At 39.7% G+C, this 11,976-nt stretch overlaps 1 long non-coding RNA gene across 1 annotated transcript in view; it reads right to left on the bottom strand.

Moving 5' to 3' along the window:
* Positions 1-11,321, bottom strand: part of LOC109312205 — a 24,419-nt gene extending 13,098 nt beyond the window's left edge. Inside the window, exons 1-2 of the long non-coding RNA XR_002101737.1 lie at positions 11,209-11,321; positions 3,919-3,924 (exon numbers count right to left, since the gene is read on the bottom strand). This is a non-coding gene — a long non-coding RNA (uncharacterized LOC109312205). The remainder of the gene's footprint in view (positions 1-3,918; positions 3,925-11,208) is intronic.
* Positions 11,322-11,976: the final 655 nt, after the last annotated feature.

The following is an 11,976-nucleotide window of genomic DNA, read 5'->3' as shown; positions in this document are numbered from 1 at the left end:
GCTGGGTGCGTGCGCCTCAGACCCAATGTGGGGTGTGCATGTGCGTGTTCATGTATCCCTAAGTCCCAAATATTAAGAGTGTGTGTTTGTCCCCACAAGTCCCAACTGGAGTGTGTGTGTGTGTGTCCAAGTCCCAACTGGTTGTGTGTGAGTGTGTGTGTGTGTGTGTGTCCAAGTCCCAACTGGGGGGGCAGTGTCCAAGTCCCAACTGGGGAGGGGTGTCCAAGTCCCAACTGGAGTGTTTGTGTGTGTCCAAGTCCCAACTGGAGAGTGTGGGTGTGTGTATGTCCAAGTCCCAACTGGTTGTGTGTGAGTGTGTGTGTGTTCAAGTCCCAGCTGGAGTGTGTGTGTCCCCAAGTCCCAACTATTGTGTTTGTGTGTGTGTCTGTGTCCCTAAGTCACAAATATTAAAAGTGTAAAGTCTTAAATATTATGTTTGTATCCCTAAGACCCAAATAGTGTGTGTGTGTGTGTGTGTGTAAGCTCTGGTTAATGCATTAAAATAGACTACAGAAAGTTATTTATTCATCATTGAAAAGTAGGGAAAAAAGGTTTTTTGCCATGAGTGGTGGGTGAGGGCATCACTTAAAGAGTCGCTTTTGGATGTGGCTTTCTGCCTGTATCACCCTTCACTGAGCCAGCTGCTAAATGCCAGTGAAAGTGCACTCCTCCTTTGCATTACTATGTACTTTAAATTTTTAGCAATATGCTGTAATGTTAAAGCAAGGCACCTGTTTGTGAGTGTCTTTTAACACATACTTGAATTGTTTTATGTTTTTTTTAATTTGTCAATTGTAGTTTATACTAATTGTATCATATGTGAGTCATACAGCCAGAGTGCCACACTGAGCAAATATTGTTCCTGTAGTCTAAAGTGTATAATTTTATATGCATTGAGAACAACAGCTGATTAGGGAGTTGGAGGGGCAGGATTATCACCACATATTTAAAAAAATATATTTATAAATGATGCCCTCTGATGGCTGATCACCATCCCCGATTGAATAAATGAAAGCAGTCTGGTATCCCTGGTTTTGAAGAGCTCTGCTCCATGATTATAAGGGACTTTAACTATGAACAATATGATGTTCTTCATAGGTCATGACTGAAATTTGTGATAGTTTTTAAGTACAGTTGATATTCTTATTAATCATCTAGAAATAATTGTATTATAAACACAGTGCATAAAACCGATTGCTTTTATTGAAAGATAAAAGCATCCCACTTATTTATGCCCTGTCCTGATATCTTAAATTAGTTATTTACATGGCTTCCATCCTTGACATCCTTGACATGCCATCCTTGAAATCAGCTAGTATTTTTTTGTAGAGAAACTAAAGTTAAGTATTTCTATCTTCTTTCCAATGGTTTTCCTAAAAGCTTTGTTCCCTTTTTCTTTACCCTCAAGTGGATGAAGTTGTACTAGCATCAATAAACATTTTGATTATTTCTGTGAGCTTCAGTAATTTCTAAACACTAGATCTAAATATAGAAATCTGTGATTTAGGTATGCTGAGAATGTGAGTGGCAACTAATGCAAGTTGGTCAAGCAACTGGAAATTTTGCTTTATATGTAACAGAAGTGTCTAGCTTTAGCACGTGTCTATTTTCTGAATGTATCCCTGTTATCTGTGTGGAGATTGTTGTAACCATTAATATGTTAAACTATTCACAAGCAAATGATAGCTTTAAATGTGGAAAATTCTGAATTGGGCTTAAGACATGTTATTCCATAGCTTTTAATTTGAAAGCCCTGTTCTAACTTGTGAATAATCCATGCAGCAATTATCTTAAAATTTTACTTATTGCGTAGGTTGGAAACTAATGCATGACAGTTTGGAATATTTCAGTATTAAAGGTGAAGTTTGCTCGTTACTATTAGATCTAAAGCTATAATTAGCATTTGTCTTGCAGTAACGTAGATATGTAATATCCCCAATACAATAAGAACCAAATCCTGTGCCTATTGGAGGCAATGGTACAACTCCCATTGACATAAGTGGGAACAGGAATGGGCCATGGCAAATACTCTCCTGTTAATCTGAGCATTTCTGAAAACTTTCTGTAAGGTCTGAAATTCTAATAGTTGTAGCTTATTAGGCATCTTTTTAGAGATGAAGGGGAATGCCTGTTCCACTGATTACAATGGGAGCAATGGGTTTACTGCATCTCAAAATATCAGGCCATTCCATGAGTGTAGATGGAACTGAAATTGTCTGATTTACTGAATTAATTAGTGTAGTCTTAACTACAATTACTGACCATTTACCAAAAGTGGGTATGTTATACTATTCTATTAGTAAAGTGTTTCTTGAGTTGCTATAAAAGCACAGTTGGTAAACTGATTATACTTCATGCAGAAACCGTTCAGATTTCACATAGTACTAATCAGCCGGTTGCCACTTGAGGATTAAATGCCACTGAACACATGTCCCACAGTTCATTGTCTATCTATTAACAACAGAATCTTAAGGAATTTCCACATTCTAAAAATTTATGAAACTTCTGTTTTCATTTGCCATGATTATTCAATAGTTCTTTGGGAAAAATATCTAGAACATTGTTGTGTTTTGAAAATACAGCACTGTCTTATTTTGTGGTCCAGAAAATGCTTTTATTTTCTACAAATGAGAGAGAAATATTATTTACATTACTACAAACCTATATTGAATATTTTATAAACATTGTTAGCTTGTTGGAAAATAGGGGCAAAGTAGTAATCAGTGAATGAATGAAGTCTCAGATTTGCTTGAAGTAGTTCCTGATAGATGTTTATCACTTTGGTTTTATGTTTGATCTAGCTGACTTTCTAACAGCATGCATTTTCTATCAATGTTCAAAACTTCCAAAAGCTTATTTCTATATCTGCCTATAATTTTCCTTCTGTCTGTCCATCAAAAGAGAATAAATGCATTCACAGAAGGTCAAACCCATTAGCAGTGAACGATACTACAATGTGTAGTCTTAAGTGAGTTTTTATCTAATACATGGTTCTTACATATTGCTCACTATTTGTACTAGGGCTGTTGCTGAAAACAAAATCTACTTTCCTGAGAATATGAAAATAAGTGAGAGACAAACTGTGTCATACTACTAGTGTATGAACTGAAGATTTTAAAAACAAGAGTGGAATTAATGTAGTTCACTTTGTCTTTTTGTAATTAAATTTTGAATTCATTTTGGAGAAATTCTCTGTGTATTTTATGTTTACTTTATTTCATTAGTTAGAGGGATACCTAATATTTGGTTTTCTAACTCTTTTTTTCTTGTGTGTTTGCCTAAGGCCTATGCGTGTCAGGGGAAATTTCAGATAACTTGTTTCTTTTTGAGCCTCTAGCCAAAGTACGTGTCAAAGTCTACAGAAAAAAAACTAGGATTCGCATGTTTTTGGAATGAGTGGCTCTTCTGGAGGTGGAAAGGAGGAGATTCTTTAAATGGTTAAGAGGAGACCAAAAATGAAAGCAAATTCCTTTGACTAAAATCTCTTTTAGCTAAAATGTTACATTATTTCATGTTTTTACCAGAGCATAAGGACCAGATTCTCAGTTTATGCAAATCACCACAGCTTCAGTGAAGTCAGTGAAACAATAACTATATTAGCTAGAAATCTGGCCTGACAGGGATCTGAAGAGCTTTCCTTTTTCTGTTTTTCTCATTTGCTTATCAAGTGTTCCAAATTAGCTGTTCACAGCATTTCCTGCATTCTGCGTGCTCCATGTTTGTAAAATAATACCTTTATTTCTTCCCTCATTTTAACGTGCCTAATGATCAGATACTAAAAGAGTAGCAGAATATTTTATAGAGCTCTTCGCTTAAAAATTAACTGACCAGGGTTGAAACTTCAGCCAATTTTGGCAGGAACTAAAGGAAGTCATAGCTTTTATTATTTAAAGCTAACACTAGATGTCATCTTGCAACAGTCATCTAGAACTTACATTTACCCCTTTCATTAGTATTGGGGCATATTTACCACTTCAGTTCTTTTGGAATATATTTTCACTATTAATTGGTATCTTACTTCTCATCTTGGCAGTTTTCCATAATACACTTTGGGAATTGTATTCAATTTCATTACATGACTGTCAGTAATGAGGACTTGCAAGCAGTGAAGTTCATGCTCTCTCTTTCCTTTATACCAGCCCCCCATGTCTCCACTGAAAATAACACAAGTTCCATCAATTTAAACACTAATTTCAGTGTCGCTTCCAAATAACACCTGCTATATGGCAGCACAATATAACTAAATTGCTATGTTTTGTTATCTCTGTTCGAGTTTTCTGTTGAAATGTTTGGTAAGAAAAACTTCTTGGTTGGTGTTTTATTTTGAAGTGGACAATTTGAGTTTGGTGTGGGGGGATACACAATTGTAGCATGACAAAAATCCTCTATGTATTTCATTATTGCAACCTATATAGTAATGCTTGCGGGGTGAGGGAAGGGGGATAAATCATTGTTAATGCTGGAACAGTAAATTTCCTAAAAATCAAAAGTATCCACAATTAAACTATAATGTTACCATCCATACTAAATTAAATTCCTTTGCCTTGCAAGCTAAACATATTTCTAGCTCTCTTTTCTCTTCCCCTTCCCACCTGCTTCCTTTCAGTTATCAAATACAACCATTACTTTGTCAAAATTACAGATTTAATTTCTCCCTGTTTAGGCAGAAATAACACTTCATGATTTTTTTTACTTTTTTCAAACTAAATCTGTTAGTAACTTAGTACTGTGTTTAAAGTTTTTCATTTGGTGTTTTGGGTGTTGTTTCTCTTGTCCCTCCCATTCAAAACCCTTTTTCATTCACCTCCATTTCATAGTCTATTCCTATTGGTGGTTGCTTTCTGTAGACCATTCATTAAAGAAAACAGAACAACCCCCCCCACGTTTCTTTGGGTTTGTTTCTTCAAATACTAACACTCCATCTGCAGCATAGGAGAGACTGAAGAGTTGGGAAATCAGACAAGCAATCTAGAGAATGCAAAACCGTACTTTTTTCCACTGTGGCTGCTTGAGACAACTAACTAAAACAGATCATAGAATCATAGAAGTCTGGTCGGAAGGGACCTTGTAGAGCTTCAAGTCCAACCCCCTGCCTGGGCAGGAGAAAAACTGGGCTCAAATGACTCCAGCCAGGTAGGCATCAAGCCTTCTCTTAAAGACCCCCAGGGTAGGAGCCAGCACCACTTCCCTTGGAAGTTGGTTCCAGATCCTAGCCGCCCTGACTGTGAAGTAGTTCTTACAGATGTCTAATCCTAACCTACTCTCCAACAACTTGTGGCCGTTATTCCTTGTTATGCGAGGGGACACTAGGGGAAACAAGGTCTCTCCCAAACCCTTCTGGTGTCCCCTACTGAGTTTATAGATGATCACCAGGTCCCCCTTCAGCCTCCTCTTGTGAAGGCTGAACAGGTTCAGATCCCGCAGTCTCTCATTGAAGGATCTGCCCTGTTGTCCCCGGATCATGTGGGTGGCCCTCCTCTGGACCCTCTCATTGTTGTCCACATCCCTCCTGAAGTGGGGCACACAGAACTGGACACAGTAGTCCAGCTGTGGCCTGACCAGTGCCGCATAGAGGGGGAGAGATCACCTCCTTGGCCCTACTTGAGATGCACCTGTAGATGCATGACAAGGTCTGGTTAGCCCTGCCAACCATGACCTCACATTGTTGACCCATTTTCATCTTGGTCCTTAGCCAGCTCTCACACAGTATCTTATATCCCTCTTCTAACCTTATGATGATCTGCTGAATTTCATCAGTAGAAGTCCTGGTTTGATGGATCTGTTGAGATTCATTGAAGCAAGTCCGCTATAGCAAGTAATAGCATACCTGTAAGACAGAAAAAGTGGTTTCCCTTATGGAAAGACAAGTTCTGCTCCCTGGGCAATTTGCTTGCAAGCCATTTTCTCATAAGGATAAAACTTGATATTCTGAGGCCATGAACCTGCAAACACTGTATACCACTATTAAATAATATCCATATTGAATGTGAAGGCTTCAGCTAGATGCTAGATATCTATATACATAATAAAAAAGACTATCTGTTGGAAAGAGATTGCAATAAAACGTGAAATACAATACAACTACTTTGAATATCCAAAGTTAGATCTTTGCAAGATGGGACCTGTGGCATTAATATTGAAGGCCAAATGTGGCAATAATGAAGATGTGGAATGAGAAATCTAAGTGGGGAAAATTCTTGTTGATTATTGAGGTTTGAGTGGGAGATAATGAGTGAGAAATGTAACTTTGACTACTACTGAAGCTGGCCTGTAAAGTTTTAACTTGGCTTAAAACTAAAGAGAAATAATGTTGAATTTATTGAATTCTAGGTAAAGGAGAATAATTGGGCTTTGTGTGTATGTTGTAAATTCAGCTATTTCAAGTCAAAAGGCAGGATGTAAAGCTTTTGCAGAGCTGTACTGAATTCCTCAACATATCTTGCTTCCTTGAGAAGTGGATTTTGTCCTTCTGTGTCCACTCTGCAGCAGTTTTTTTAAGTGTATAAATCTGATTTTTTTCCTCCCTCCTTGCACTAGCATAACAGTAGCAACTATATAGCTCAGAACCCAGCATGAAGTGTGCAGAAGCCCCTGAAGTGCCTGCTCTGATTTGTGTTTGGAGATAAATGTGGAATTTTTATGATATTTATTGGAATTTTCCTCAATTAAAATTAACTGTAATATTTCATAGTAGTGGGGCAAGTTTTATAAATAGTCAGTACCCAAGAAGGGGGCTTGATTTGGATATCTGGTCTTGTTAATTTTCAAACTAAACATCCATTTTAGATTTAAACATAATTTTCTCCTTAATATGATTCTGATTCCATTATTTTATTCCTGATTCTGCTATTTCTTTCAGCCGTGGTGTGGCTTTTTTTTTTCTTAATTTACACTGCCTTTTGTTGGTGTCTGACAACAAATAATAGGCCGTCTAAAAACATATTCCATCTAGTTTAGATAGTTATTCATCAGCAGTTGCTGTGGAAGTACTGAGGATTCTGGATTAGGAGGAGGAGAACTAGGTCAGATGGAGCAAAAAAAAAAAGAAGCAAATGTACCTAAAATTGAAAATGAATAGGAACTTTTTCTGAGTTTTTCATTTAACACATTAATTATCATTTTTTTGCACATCCCAAATCTACCTGGGAATGGAGGTAATAATGGTGACATTTCATGAGGAAACTGTATTTCCAGCCTGTGGTAGTAACAAACTCATGAATGTGTATCTCTACAAGATTTCAGGCCAGTTTTTGTAGATTCAGATAATTTACCTAAGCATCTGAGCTTGTGGGCTAAGTATAGACATTAGGTGAGGTTAAATCAGTTAAAAATGTTGCCTGATATCAGGTAAGTTAGGATGGGAGGGCTAGCAGGAAAATTGGGGGTCCACTGGGGGATGGGGGGAGGTGTGATCCCATGAAGTGGTGGGCAGGCTTGTGTAACCTGCAGGTGGGGTAGGGGGAAGTCATGACTTGTGGATGAAGTGGTGTCCTCCCTCAGCAAACCTACACCTTCATCTCTCCCACCTCTCCCTCCACTATACCAGGACTTACTGAGCTCTAGCAGTGGCAAACACTGATTTAAAAAATAAAAAAAGGCTGCACCCCAAATGGCTTGCGGGATGGGGTTTGAGAAGGCTGGCTGGTCAGAACAGAGAAAACAAGGAGCCAGGGGGAGCAAGAAATAGTGCAGGGTGGAGTGAAAAGAGCAGCCTTAGCGCTGGGGTCAGTGGCTGGGTGTTTTCAGGCCCAGGACTGTGTAGGGAAAGTATACAGAAGTCCCATGCACTGGTTTGACCTAAACCAAATAAGTTTGATACTACATAGATCCATATTTATCTTAAACTGGGTTCTAGAATTCTTAGACCAGTTTGTATGTGTGGAACTTCTGTTCAGTTATAGGTTTAGACTAACTACCTGTCACTGAAACCAGGTCTGTAAGTGTAAGGTAAGCACCAGAACAAGGTAAGTTTAAACTGGGTGGCCATGTTGAACTTGATTTAACCTCTTCAAATGTCTGTATTTAGCCAAGGTGATTACATAAATCTTTTTTTTTCCATGTCAGGGTATTCCTGCAGCTATCATTTTCGCATATACAGTACTATCTCCTTAGATCCCATCATTTGTATGCTTGTATGCTAAGGCTAGAAGCATGGGGAATAAACAGGAAGAATTGCAGGTCCTAGTACAATCTAAGAATTATGATGTAGTTGAGATAATGAATGTGAATTTGGCCATGGATGGATAGACCTTGTTCAGGAAGGACAGATTGGGGGTGGGGGGGTAGGGAGTGGCAGCATAAATATATATGCATATGTGCATCACCTCTTTTTTCCCCATCTGACCTTCCTGAATAATATATATATGGTAAAAGCCCTGTTATCAGGGATGTTATTAACCAGAATATTTTATTAACAAGAATTCCAGCCAGCTGGCCAGATATGGGGGAAGGTTTGTGTTGGGACGGGGGGGGGGGAGCTTGCACTGCTGCCACCCTCCACCCTGTGCTAATGCTGCTCTGCGTCCAGCTGAAAATGTCCACCCTGCACTGCTGCCGCTTTGGCCACCCTCATCCCCCACAAGTCTGCGTCCAGCCAAAAACAGTTGGTCTCAGCTAACTGGAATTTTTAGTTAGCCAGCACCCCACCGTTCCCCACTCATGCTGGATAACAGGGCTTTTACTGTGTGTGTGTGTGTATGTGTGTGTGTGTATACATATACACACACACAACACAGGAGGTATCGTATGTATGAAGGTGATGCACATGTGTTCAGAAGTGCAGCATGAAGTGGAAGGGAGGTCTGTTGAAAGCTCTGGGTAATGGTCAGAGAGGAGAGAAGCAAGAGGTATGTTATGGTGGACTTCTAATACAGGCCACCAAATCAGGAGGAGGAGGTGGCTGGGGCCTTCTTTAAACAAGTGATGGAAGATTACAAATCGCAGGGTCTCGTTTTCACGATGGAGTTTTAATTAATAGGAGATCTGCTGGAAGGGAAACCCAGCAGTGCACAAGTAGTTCAGCAAGTTCCTGGAGGGTTTTGGGGCCAAATTTTTGATATAGGTGGTGGAGAGGCCAACTTGGGAGGGAAGCTCTTCTTGACTTGCTGTTTGTAAACAAGGAGGAATTGGTTGAGAATGTGAAGTTGGAGGGCAACTTGGGTAACAGTGACCACAAAATAATAGAGATAAGCATGTTAAGGTGAAAGAGGAAGCACAACAAAGACTGGACTTCAAGAAAGCAGGATTTAACAAATTCAGGGAACTGGTGGGCAGGATCCCCTGGGAGGCATATCTGAGGAGAAAAAAGTACAGCCAGCCCTCCTGGACTCACTAAGAAGACTTGCTTAAGGGCACAAGAACAAGCTATCCTGATGCAACAGAATAATGGCTAGACAGTGATGTCTTCAGAGAGTTGAAATTCAAAAAGGAATGGTAAAAAGTGCAAGCTAATACTAGGGAAGAGTATAAGAGTATTTGCACAGGTATGCAAGAAGAAAATTAGGAATGCCAACACATGGTTTGAGGTGCAACTAGTAAGGGACATAGAAGCCAAAGAAAAAAGATTGTACAAGCATGTCAGAGAAATACCAGAGAAGCTCTAGGTCCCTTATGCAGTGTGGAAGGCAATTTAGTTATGGATGACACAAAAAAATGGTTGAAGTATGTAGTGCCATTTTTTTACTTCAAACTTAATAAACGTGGGCTGTTACCAGATGATGAGTGAAGTTGGCAGCAAAGTTAGGGAAGGAGTCAAACAGCCTAGAATAGTGGTTAACAGGTTAAAGATTACTTAAAGAATTAGATGCTTTCAGGTCAGCAGGACTGGCTGAGATGCATCCTAGGGTACTGAAGGAATTGGCAGAGGTAATTTCAGATCTATTGGCTATACTTTTTGAGAATTCATAGAGGTTGACTGAGGTCCCAGGTACCGGATCATTGTTATCAATAACTAGTTGCCAATGGCTCAGTGTCTAGTTGGGCAGAGGTATCAGGTACGGTCCGTGTAGTTCTCAAAAGATAAAGGAGTTACACTATAGAAGGATAAAGCTTGTTTATTCAGAAAGCAGTACAACCCTACCTGTAGTTCTGCTGTTCTACTTTTTCCTCCTGCAATCCATAGGCCAAGGTAACAACTTATACATAACACTCTTAAAGGTATCCACTACATGTATGTGCAGTAAGACACCTTGGGGCAATCTCCTTACCACCCCAGTGGTGCATGTGCAGTGGAAACACTTGACCAGTTTGAGTAATTGAGATAGCTACTTGTTTAAGTGGGCAGCAAAGCGCCTATACTGACACTCCAGCCCAGGTAAAGAGCTGTTGGGAGGAAGGTGGAAGACAGGGATATTACCAGATTTGCCTATCACTTTGGGGTATGCTTATTTATTAGGGATACATTTTTAGGGTCTTTGTAATTCTATCAATGTGCTGCTTGTGTTACTTGTGTTTCTATACGGAGCTGTATATCTCCCTTCTGCAAGTCCTCACCCCCAATGGAGCTATCTTGCAGGACTCAGTTTCAATGGGGCTGGGTTCCTCCAGTCTCCAAATCAGTCATACACACAAACACACACAGATTAATGTGACACACCTGATCCAGCTGGGTTGATCAGCATGGACAGGCTGACACCCTCATATGCCAACAATAAACTGCAGTCAGACACAAGCACACAGGTAAACAGAATACCTCTGAATCCAGGTGGGTGTCTAGCTGACACCCTCATCGGCCAGCATTCAGTTCACAAGGGCACGTCTGAGCCAAACTGGGTCAATCAGCCTGTACAAGCTGATCCCCTCATGTGTTTCAAACTCAGCACATCCCAATCTTTTGTCCTAGTAGTGGTAGCCTCTTGACGAGCAGACCCCACAGTATTTCTGGGCTTCACAGGGATCTTTAGCTTAGATAAAAGAAGTGTTGCTGCAGAGCAAGTGGGGAAGGAAAGTAGAGAAGGAAACATACACCTGGTTACTACCAGTTTGACTATAAAAGCTATTTATTGCTGAGTATCTGAAATGTGTAATGGTACTAGTAATAATAGACATGCAAAGGAACACAATCAAAGCAATTACAATACTACCCTGTTTTCACTAAGTATTTGGGGAAACTTAGCTCAAGCTTAACTAATACAGTTCAAGTTCAGAAATCTATGCCTAGAGAGAAAAGAGAAAAGAGAGAGGGAGAGGGAGCGAGAGCTGGGAGATCACCAGTCCAAGGCTGTCGGGTTCCAATGCTGACAGGCAGGGTTCTTAGCACAATCCTTGAAGGGAGATGATCTGTTTCTTCCAGCATCTCGAGAACAACAGTGGATGGTGTCAGACAGATTTCTTCTCTTGAAACATAACTTTGTTGCATTTTTACAGATTTTCATACTTTGAGTTCAGCTTTTTCAAAGCATTCTTTTAATAGTGTAAATAATTATCTTTTCTATTGACAAGGGGTTATCTGGTTTGGAACATTTCAATAAACTGATTAACAACCAGGAAAAACATAAGTTTTTAAGGAGTAACCAGACACTTAGGAGCCAACTTGAAATTCTTATGGATAGCAGATATGCTGGATGGGATACCTCATTGTTTCTTCAAAAACAATAGATAGCTTGCAGCATCAGGGTTTTGTATTGTTACCTGTTGTGAATAGGCATCAGCTGAGTATGAATTTTTCAGACCTTGCTAAAAGTTATTGATTACTTGGAGTGTTCATAACTTTGCCGGGAGGACTTCTACCAGTCATCCCGGGAAAAGTATGATAGCATTTGTGGTCAGGGCTCCAACAGGCTGGATGCTGTTATGAACCCTTAACCATTGTTCAAGTGTTCTCCATACCCCCTCTGACTTGGTCTCTTGCCTCAGCATTTCCTCACCTGGCAACCAAGTTTTAGTCAATCAAGGTTAAATAGGCCTCCCATAGTGTGACCAGGCAATCTACAGTCCGAGATGCCTATTAAACTTTAATTCTGCCTAATTCTGGTTAGA

Source organism: Crocodylus porosus, unplaced genomic scaffold (assembly GCF_001723895.1).
Source record: "Crocodylus porosus isolate Cpor-Errol unplaced genomic scaffold, CroPor_comp1, whole genome shotgun sequence".
Taxonomy (NCBI): Eukaryota; Metazoa; Chordata; order Crocodylia; family Crocodylidae; genus Crocodylus; species Crocodylus porosus.
This window is presented reverse-complemented; position numbering and strand designations above follow the sequence as displayed.